Below are 9,598 nucleotides of genomic sequence, written 5' to 3'. Positions count from 1 at the left end.
CATCAAAGAACGGACAGCCCCAGAGTCTAAGAGAGCACAAACGGGTCCAAATGCGAGCTCCACCTGAAGACAGGGTAAACTATATTGTAGAACCCCCTGTATTCATTGATTATGCGAGTTGGAAATAGTGTGGCTGAACAAGGTGGGACTTCGAGGTCGGCGATTCCCACGAGGAGGGGCTGGGTTACGTGCTAGTCAAGAAGTATTTGGCTGCGGTCAAGCATTCTCAGTAGCTGAGGTGGGTAATCGGACATAACAGTCCTTGCGAGTGTGACCGGGTTTATTGCACTGATAGCAGACGGTCCTCGGATGGGCCGAAACAGGCGCAGTGGAAGCGTGCTGGGCCCATAACCCAGAGGTCCGTTAATCGAAACCACGCTCTGCTACCACTTTTTGAAACGTACCAAAGCCCAAGGACCGAAAAGTGGTTTGGGATAGGAAACTATATTAACAATACAGACACCAAATAAATATAATAATATAATTGTTTAAAAAAAATACAAACTGCCCCAGATGAGGATGGCACAACGTACAAGCGTCCACCAACTCCGCCGTTAATTTAGTAAACCAAAATTCCAAGAAATAATTTGGGGTCGAGACCAGACTCTTCCACGGCGTGCAGCAGAATGGCCCTCCAGTGTTCAGACGAGCCTCTCAGTCCCTGGTGGAAGGATGAAGGGCGCAAGCGTAGGGCATGTGGAGAGGGGGAAAAGGAAAGAAGGGGGTCTGGTTGAGGGACATGGCAGTGGTTGCTGCCGTTACAAGAGGTAAGTTTGATAGTGGACCAAATGATCAATGCATAGTAGCAATAATAATCTGGTATCGTAATGGAATGGAGTCTTATATTCTTGTTAAATGTTTGGTGGATCTCACCATCAACAATTTTTACTTTGTATATGAGATGTATAATTTGAAATTTTGTTCAGCATGGATACAGTAATGTCTGATAGTACAAATGTTGTTTCTGGATATCTTCCCTTGTAAGTGGACTTGTTCAACACTAACAAGGAGAAGATATATAGTCTACTAGAGTCAGGGGTTTATGAAATTCTATGTAAGGATCTTGGAAACTTCTTCCAAACACAAAAGTGTCCTTCCCGCTGCCTTGAAGCATAAACTGACTCACAATAAACCACCTCACCTCTGTGGACTTCCCAAGATACACAAACCTGACATCCCACTCACACCAATAATTAGCTGTATTGACTCTCCCAGTTATGCCCTAGCAGAATTCCTCCATAAGATCCTGAGCCCTTGTGCTGACAATACAGACTACTTTATGAAGGACTTGGAACATTTTTTAAACTCAATGCAGGATATCAACCTTCAAAACGGAGACTACCTTGTTAGTTTTGACATCATTCTATTCACCAACATATCAGTAGAAGAAGTCCTACAAGTCATAAGAAATAAACTCAGTACAGATCCTTATTTCCCACAATGCTCACCATTACAAGTTGAAGGTGTGATGCAACTGGACATCTGTCTAATAACCACATCCAGTTTGAGGATAAATTCTATTAGCAAAAAGAGGGCATGGCAAAGGGAAACTATCTCTGGTGGTCAGTAACATATTCATGGAGCATTTTCAGGAAATAGCACTGGATACAGCAGACCACAAACCTGCTAAATGGCTCAGGTACGATATTTTCATGGTATGGCCACATGGACCAGCAAGATTACGGCAATTTCTTCACCATCTCAACAGCCTTAGAACTATAATCAAATTCACATCGGAAGCCGAAGCTAATGATACCTTTACATTTTTGGACGCTTTGGTTATGAAGTGGGGTCCAAGATTGACTAAAAAAGTGTACCAGAAATTTATTCATACTGGTTGTTATCTGCACTTCAAATCCAGCCACCCACATCATGTAAAAAGGGGAGCCGTTCATAGTTTGGTCAACCGAGTGATGTTCATGTCAAAATCAGAAGGATTTCAACAATGAAATTAAAAACATAAGACATGATCTGATGTTTGATGAATATCCAAAAGAATTTGTTGATTCCGTAATGAAGCCATCGCCAAGAAATCATCCTTCAGACACAACATACTGGGTCACTGTCATTATTCCGTAAGTTAAGAGTACTTTGTGAAATTCAGACACATCGGGAACTGTTTCAATCTCAGAACTATTTTCAAGACTAAACATACAATCTGTGGGACACTGATAAAACTGGACTGGTTAGAGACGCCCAGCAGAGTAAGCAGTATGTGTACAGCATACCATGTGATTGTGGCAGATGTTACATTGGTGAAACAAGCATATCTTAGGAAGTACACATTAAGGAGCATAAATATAACCTGATATAGGGTTTGTTATATTTTAGCGTCCTGTTGCACTGATTTAAGTCCATGATTTATTTTATCCGTCTTCCAGTGCATACACTCATCTATCCCCTCTTCTCACTCGCACTACATGTTTCGGCACAAAAGTGCCATCTTCAGGTGCTGATCCAATCCACGACAAACTAGTTCATTGCATGCCTTGTCTATATATACTAAAATAACTAAAATATATATTTATCATATATATACTGATAAATGTTAAGTGTTAAAATATTGTTGAAGTGTTGAAATATCCTGCACAATTTTAATATTTTAACACTTAACATTTATCAGTATATATATGATAAATATATATTTTAGTTATTTTAGTATGTATAGACAAGGCATGCAATGAACTAGTTTGTCGTGGATTGGATCAGCACCTGAAGATGGCACTTTTGTGCCGAAACATGTAGTGCGAGTGAGAATAGGGGATAGATGAGTGTATGCACTGGAAGACGGATGATATAGGGTTTGTTTGGAATGAAGTGAAAGTTTTACAGATCGAACCAAACACCACATACAGGAAATACATGGAATCTGCCCATGTCTCTGATAGACCATCTGATAAGCAACCCATCTTGGACATCTTGCCTATGTGGACTGCCATCATCACAGCAGAAGTCAAGAAACTACAACTCCATCAAGTGGAGACTCACTCATGGAGCTGAGCCCTTCTTGAGAAGCTAGCAATTGTTCAGCTACTCAAGAACTTCCCAGCATTTTATGGAATGTGAAGGTTCAATACCATGTTCACAAGAGCCCTTCACTGGTCCCTATCATGAGCCAGATCAATCCAATCCATCCCATCCAATCTTGCCAAGATCCATTTTAATGTTGTCCATCCACCTAAGCCTTGGTCTCTTTCCCTCTGGCTTTCCCATCAATACCTTGTATACATTCCTCATCTTCCTAATTCTTGCTACATGCCCTGCCAATCTCATCCTCCTTGACTTGCTTAAATATAATATTCTAATTATACTTGGAGAATAGTACAAGTTATGAAGCTCCTCATTATGCAAGTTTCTTCAGCCTCCTGTCACTTCATCTCTCTTTAGTCCAAATATTCTCCTCAACACCTGGTTCTCAAACACCCTCTGTCTATAGAACCATTAGGCTTATTTTGGACTCTATCCATTGTCTGGTATATAGAAGACAAAAACTACAGCGTTTCGGAGATTGGATCTGTCTCCGTCCTAAGGTGGATGGGGCGGGATAACCTACTCAGTTGGGCCCGTTAGAAAGAGTTAGTCTCAATCACTGGACCCTCAGCCTGTGTTCCTCCCATAATGTCAGACACCAAGTTTCACCACCTATACAGAATCACAGGCAAAATTATAGTTTTATATATTCTAATTTTTATGTTTGTAGGCTGCAGATGAGAAGAAAAAAGTTTCTGGGCTGAATGGTAGCAAGCATTACCCGAGTTCAGTCTCCTCTTAACTGCCTCCTGAATCAGGTTTCGATCTGTTATCGTCGTTCCCAAATATCTGAACTGTGCCACATTTTCAAAACATGTTAACTATCTTTATGTCATGATTTTGCCCTGTATTCTGGTGAGGAGACTCAAACACCCTCAGTCATTTCTGTTCATTTAATGTTAGAAGCAAAGCCACAGGCAAAATGTGTTTTGTTTCAGCCCTTACAGTGTTCGAGAGCAGACAAGAGAAGAGCTGATGAAAATAGTAGCAGGCATTAGCCAAATTAAGGAATTTGGAATACTGTATATTCATGTTTTGTTGTGTAATCTTGAATGGCATAATTGAAACAGTAATAAAACAATTAGTAAAATGAACTGTAAAAATGTTAAATTTATTTGTGTTTACAATGGAAGAATATAACCAAAGTAACTGAATACACATAATAAACCTTGAAAATATGGAGTATGCCCATGTTTGCAAGTTTAATATTGAATGGAATAAAATAATTGAAGGAATATAATGAACTTAAAAATGTATAAGTCATTAAAGTAAGTGGACTTTCCACCATCAGATGTCAAGTTTGTATATTTGACCCTTGTTTATATTAGACAGAACGGTCAAGAAGGTCAAGAAAATTACGGCTAGGACAAATGATTCAGTCCATACTGGTCCTGAACAGAGCCGCAAGCCGCAATAGCGTAACCGGTATAGCAACTAAGGGCTGTATGACCGAGAAGTCGGAATTCAAGTCTTGGTAGGGTCAAGAATTTTTCTCCACGTCGTCGAGACTGACTCTGGAGCCCACCCAGCCTTCTATCCAATGGGTACCGGGGGCTGAAGCTGACCACTCACCTTCAACTAATGCCGAAGTCAAGAAAATGTGGATCTGTACATCCAGTCCCCCATACACCTTCATGGCGTTGTGCTTACTGAAGCACAGGGGAACTTTACCTTACAATACCTGGTCCTGAACAAAAATTTATGTATGTAAGATTTGAGGCTTTCACGGCGGTGACTATGAAGAAAGCAGTCTTCTGGGATTTGGCACCGTGTATATGTGGTGTTAACCGACGTTTCGGAGGAACGTATCGCCCCCATCTTCAGGGTTGAAGAAAAAGTATAAGTAAATCTGCAAGCGACAACAACGCTGCTTTACCGTGTCTCACGGTGTTGTCGCTTGCAGATTTACTTATACTTTTTCTTCAACCCTGAAAATGGGGGCGATACGTTCCTCCGAAACGTCGGTTAACACCACATATACACGGTGCCAAATCCCAGAAGACTGCTTTCTTCAAAAATTTATGTAGTTTCAATAACATATTTTTATTTATTATTTGATATGTATTTTCATGGCACTATTGAATCTGAAATATTTGTAATGTGTTTATTCCCTAGGACTTGTTTTCCTTAGTAATGAGTGGTCATGCTGTTTTCATATATCCGTGCTATAGCAATATTTCGCGAAGTTCGCGAAGCAGATGGGCACAACCTCGTACGCCTAGCACGACCATTTTGAATTTATCTTTGTTCGGTGAAAAGTTGTGGTGTGAGGTGTGTGTAAGAAATAGGTTAGAGTTGTTCACACTGCCAGAAGTTCGGGGTGTAAGTACTGCTTGTTTACGTATTTAATGTATGTAATAGTTTAGGAAGGAGGAGTTAGGAAATATTTATATTTGTTATTTCGAAGTTTTTGTTATTATATTCCCAGTATATATGTAGTTCTGGCTTCGCGTTTAGGTGGTAATGATTTTGGTTTTTAATTATATTATAGAATGCTTTTAGTACCTTGTGGTTGGGGTGAACTTGTGTTTTTGTTGGATGTTGATACATGCAGAAATAATCCTAGCTGAGACGTATTTCCTAGTATCGGAAAACCGCAGCTCCATTATGTTAACTAGTTCTAAAGTACAGTAGTCTTGTGGGTTCTGATGCCATTTAGTTCATGGAGAATCTAATGTTTCGGTGCAATTATATTCATCATATTCAGGGTGTGAAGAATAAACCAAAAAAGAACCCACCAGATGAAGGTGGCAAGCTCACCTCATTTCTGGTGGTTTCTGTCTGTCTTCGCTTATCCCTTGATTCTGAAGATGGAGGTGATATGGTTGTGTGAAACGTCAGGTTGTCTTTGAGCTACACCGTTTTACAACCCAGAATACGCACTGTTTCGTAGTTAGTGCAGAGAGAACCTCAACTCCAACATGTTCTAGTGTTTTACCATATTTTCATTGTTGTTTTTCATGCAAGATTCACTGTGACTTTGGGCCATTTTCAGGAACAAACTCATCTTGGGAACCCAGAAATATAGCAGTTTGTTTGCCATGAAGCAGATCAAACTGAAAGTTGCCTGTCAACTGCTGTATAGCAATTTCTGAATTTGATCAATAGTATCATGTAGATTTGCTTCAATTCAAGAACTTCGTAAAATAAATATTTGGCATTTCAATTTTTCAGATGTCAACGTAGAATAATACATTTTTAAAGTGTGTACTGTTTTGAAATAGTGTGTTTTGCCTGTTAGCAATTGGACTGAATAGGATGGATCTAATGAGAGAGTACCCACAGTTATTTTGAATTGAATTGAATTTATTTACATTCTATAAATCCTAAGCAGGTTAGTACCTTTGGATACAGAACAAGTCAAAAGGTTACATACATAAGTACAGGCAATTTTAGCTTAAAAATTAATATAACTTAATTTTACATCATTCTCTATTTACATTGAAGTATTCATCTAAAGAGTAGAAGGAATGAGCATGTAGATAATTCTTTAACTCTGATTTAAACTTTTTAGTATCATTGCCCAAGTTTTTAATACTTTGTGGCAGATTGTTGAACACTTTTATGCCAGTAAAGTAGACTCCTTTTTGATATACTGATAAAGTTGATGAGGGTAGGTGGAAGTTATATTTTTGTCTAGTATTCATGTTATAGACATCAGAATTTAATTTGAATTTATCTTTGTTGTAAACAACAAATAAGAGAAGCGATAATATGTATTGCGATTGAAGAGGTAGAATTTTTAATTTCTTAAATAATTCTCTACATGAATCTCTACTTCTACATCCTGTAATGATTCTAATTATATTCTTTTGTATTTTAAAAATTATTACACTATGTGAAGAGTTCCCCCAAAATATTAATCCATAGTTCATAATAGAATGAAAGTAGGCATGGTAAACCATCTTCAATGTTTCCTGTGACATAAAAGGCTTAATTGATCTCATCGCATAGCAAGCTGCATTTAATTTAGGTATAATTTGTTCAATATGTATTTTCCAAGACAGTGTACTGTCTACATGTATTCCAAGGAATTTTGTATCAAGTACTTTACAGATTAATTTGTTGGCATAACTGATGTCCAGATCAATTTGGTGGTTGTTTTTAGTTGTGAATGATATGTAATGGGTTTTATCAAAATTTAATGAGAGTAAATTGGCTTCGAACCATCTGTTTAAGGCTTCAAATACAATATTTATGTCATTTTTAAAGTTTTCAAATTTAGAGTTCTTAAATATTATACTAGTGTCATCTGCATATAGAATTGGTTTAGATTTATTGTTGATGGTTTTAGATAGATCATTTATGTAGAGAAGAAAAAGTAAGGGACCTAAAATTGATCCTTGTGGAACACCGTGCTTTATAATTCCCCAGTTTGAAAATGCATTATGACTGGAGTTTTTATTATTTATTTCAACTCTTTGATACCTGTTTTTGAGGTATGATTTGATCCATTCATTAGCTTTGCCAGTTATTCCATAGAAATTTAATTTCGATAGTAAGATATCATGATTAACACAATCGAAAGCTTTTGCTAGATCACAGAAAATCCCTCCCACAATTAATCTGTCATTGAGAGCACTTAAAATATCGTTAGTTAGTTCATAGGTTGCTTTTTCTGTTGTTAGGTCTTTCCTAAATCCAAATTGCTCTTTGACTAATATGTTGTTAGAATTTAAGTGTTCAAGTAGTCTATTATACATAACTTTTTCAAAGACTTTTGAGAATGAAGTCAATATGGATATTGGTCTGTAATTAGAGATGCATTTTCTCTCTCCTTTTTTAAAAAGTGGTTTCATTACAGCGTATTTTAAGCGTTGAGGAAAAGTACCTGATGATAAAGATTTATTACATAGATGATTCAAGGGTGAACTGATGTAAACAGAGCTTGCTTTAAGTAATTTGGTAGAGATTTCATCATATCCATGTGAATTTTTGGGCTTAAGGGATTTAATAATGTTTTCAATTTCCTTCCTTGTTGAGAATTTGAGATTGATATTTGGAAATGAATTGTTAAAGGCACGAGACAGATAGTATATTGGATTATTATTATTATTATTATTATTATTATTATTATTATTATTGGAATATGTTTTCTCAGCTAATGAAAGGAAATATTCATTAAATGCACTTGCGATAGCTTGTGGATTGTTAGTGGACTTCCCTTCAATATTCAAACTTTGTACGTCTTCATTAACAGATTTCTTTCCTGATTCAACTTTCACAATATCCCAGGTGGTTTTAATTTTATTGTTTGATTTTAGAATTTGGCTGTTATAGTTATTCTGTTTGGCTTCTTTAATGACTTTTGACAAAATTTTACAGTACATTTTGTAGTGACTTTTTAGTCTTGGATCATTACTGTCCCTACTGGCCAAATATAGTTGTCTTTTGTGTTTACATGAAGTTTTTATTCCAATTGTTATCCAGGTGGATTTGTTTTTATTTTCATTTTTGACTATTTTTAAGGGAAAGCTTGAATAAAAGATCCTCAAGTATGTGTTCAGAAAGCAATTAAATTTAGAATCAATATTATTGCTGTCAAATACATTGTCCCATGATTCATTACTTAATTTTGTGACAAAATCTGCCATCGTATGCTTGTTGATTTTCCTTACTGTTTGATATTGTTGATTACTGGGCTGAAGGTCAATATTATTTATTTCTATGAGTTGAGCATCATGATCGGATAAGCCATTTATAAAGGGTCCTACAGTATAGTCTCTTAATTTTGAGTTATCAATGAATATATTATCTATCGCTGAACTAGAATTATTTTGAACTCTTGTGGGAAAGTTAACAGTACTGGAGAGATTGTAAGATGATAACAAAGAGTCTAAATTTAGTTTCCTATTACTGTCGATGAGATAGTTTATATTTATATCACCACAAATTATAAATTCAACTTTTGAACTATGCAGTACATTTAGGATGGTTTCTAATCTATTTATAAAGTGATCGAAGTTTCCAGATGGGGCTCTATATAAAGTCAGTATACAAATATTAGAAAAAGGAGAGTCTAACTTTAGAGCACATGCTTCCAGATCCTGGTCTTTGCAATAATCTTCTAAATTTATTTTAGTAAATTTTAGGTTTTCATGTACAAAAATACTCACTCCTCCTTTCTCCAGTGTTTTCCTACAGTATCTAGCACCTAAATTATAATTTTCTAAGTGAAGATGTTCTAATTCCAGCTGTTTCATGTGATGTTCAGTAAGGCACAGTATGTGTGGAAGATTTGAATTCATGGAGCTTATTAGTTCATTTGTTTTGTTTCTCAATCCTCTTATATTCTGATGGAATATTCTTAGTACTTTATTATTCACTGAATTTAGTAGACTGCAATTACCTTTTCCGATTTCTATTGGTTCACTAACATTATTGTCTGAAAGATTAGTTTCTTTTGCAATTTCTTTTACTTGATAAACTTTACTTGCACTCTTTATCCTAAAAAATGATTCTGAACACCCATGACAACTGGAATGTGTCTGCCCTTAATGCTCTCTGCAATGAGTCGCGTCAGCTTGTCCTTGCCTCGAGGATTAAGATGCAAACCATGGACAGTATG

The sequence above is a fragment of the Cryptotermes secundus genome, unplaced genomic scaffold (assembly GCF_002891405.2).
Source record: "Cryptotermes secundus unplaced genomic scaffold, Csec_1.0 scaffold1508, whole genome shotgun sequence".
Classification (NCBI taxonomy): Eukaryota; Metazoa; Arthropoda; class Insecta; order Blattodea; family Kalotermitidae; genus Cryptotermes; species Cryptotermes secundus.
The sequence above is the reverse complement of the archived record's forward strand: the minus strand, read 5'-3'. Positions refer to the sequence as shown.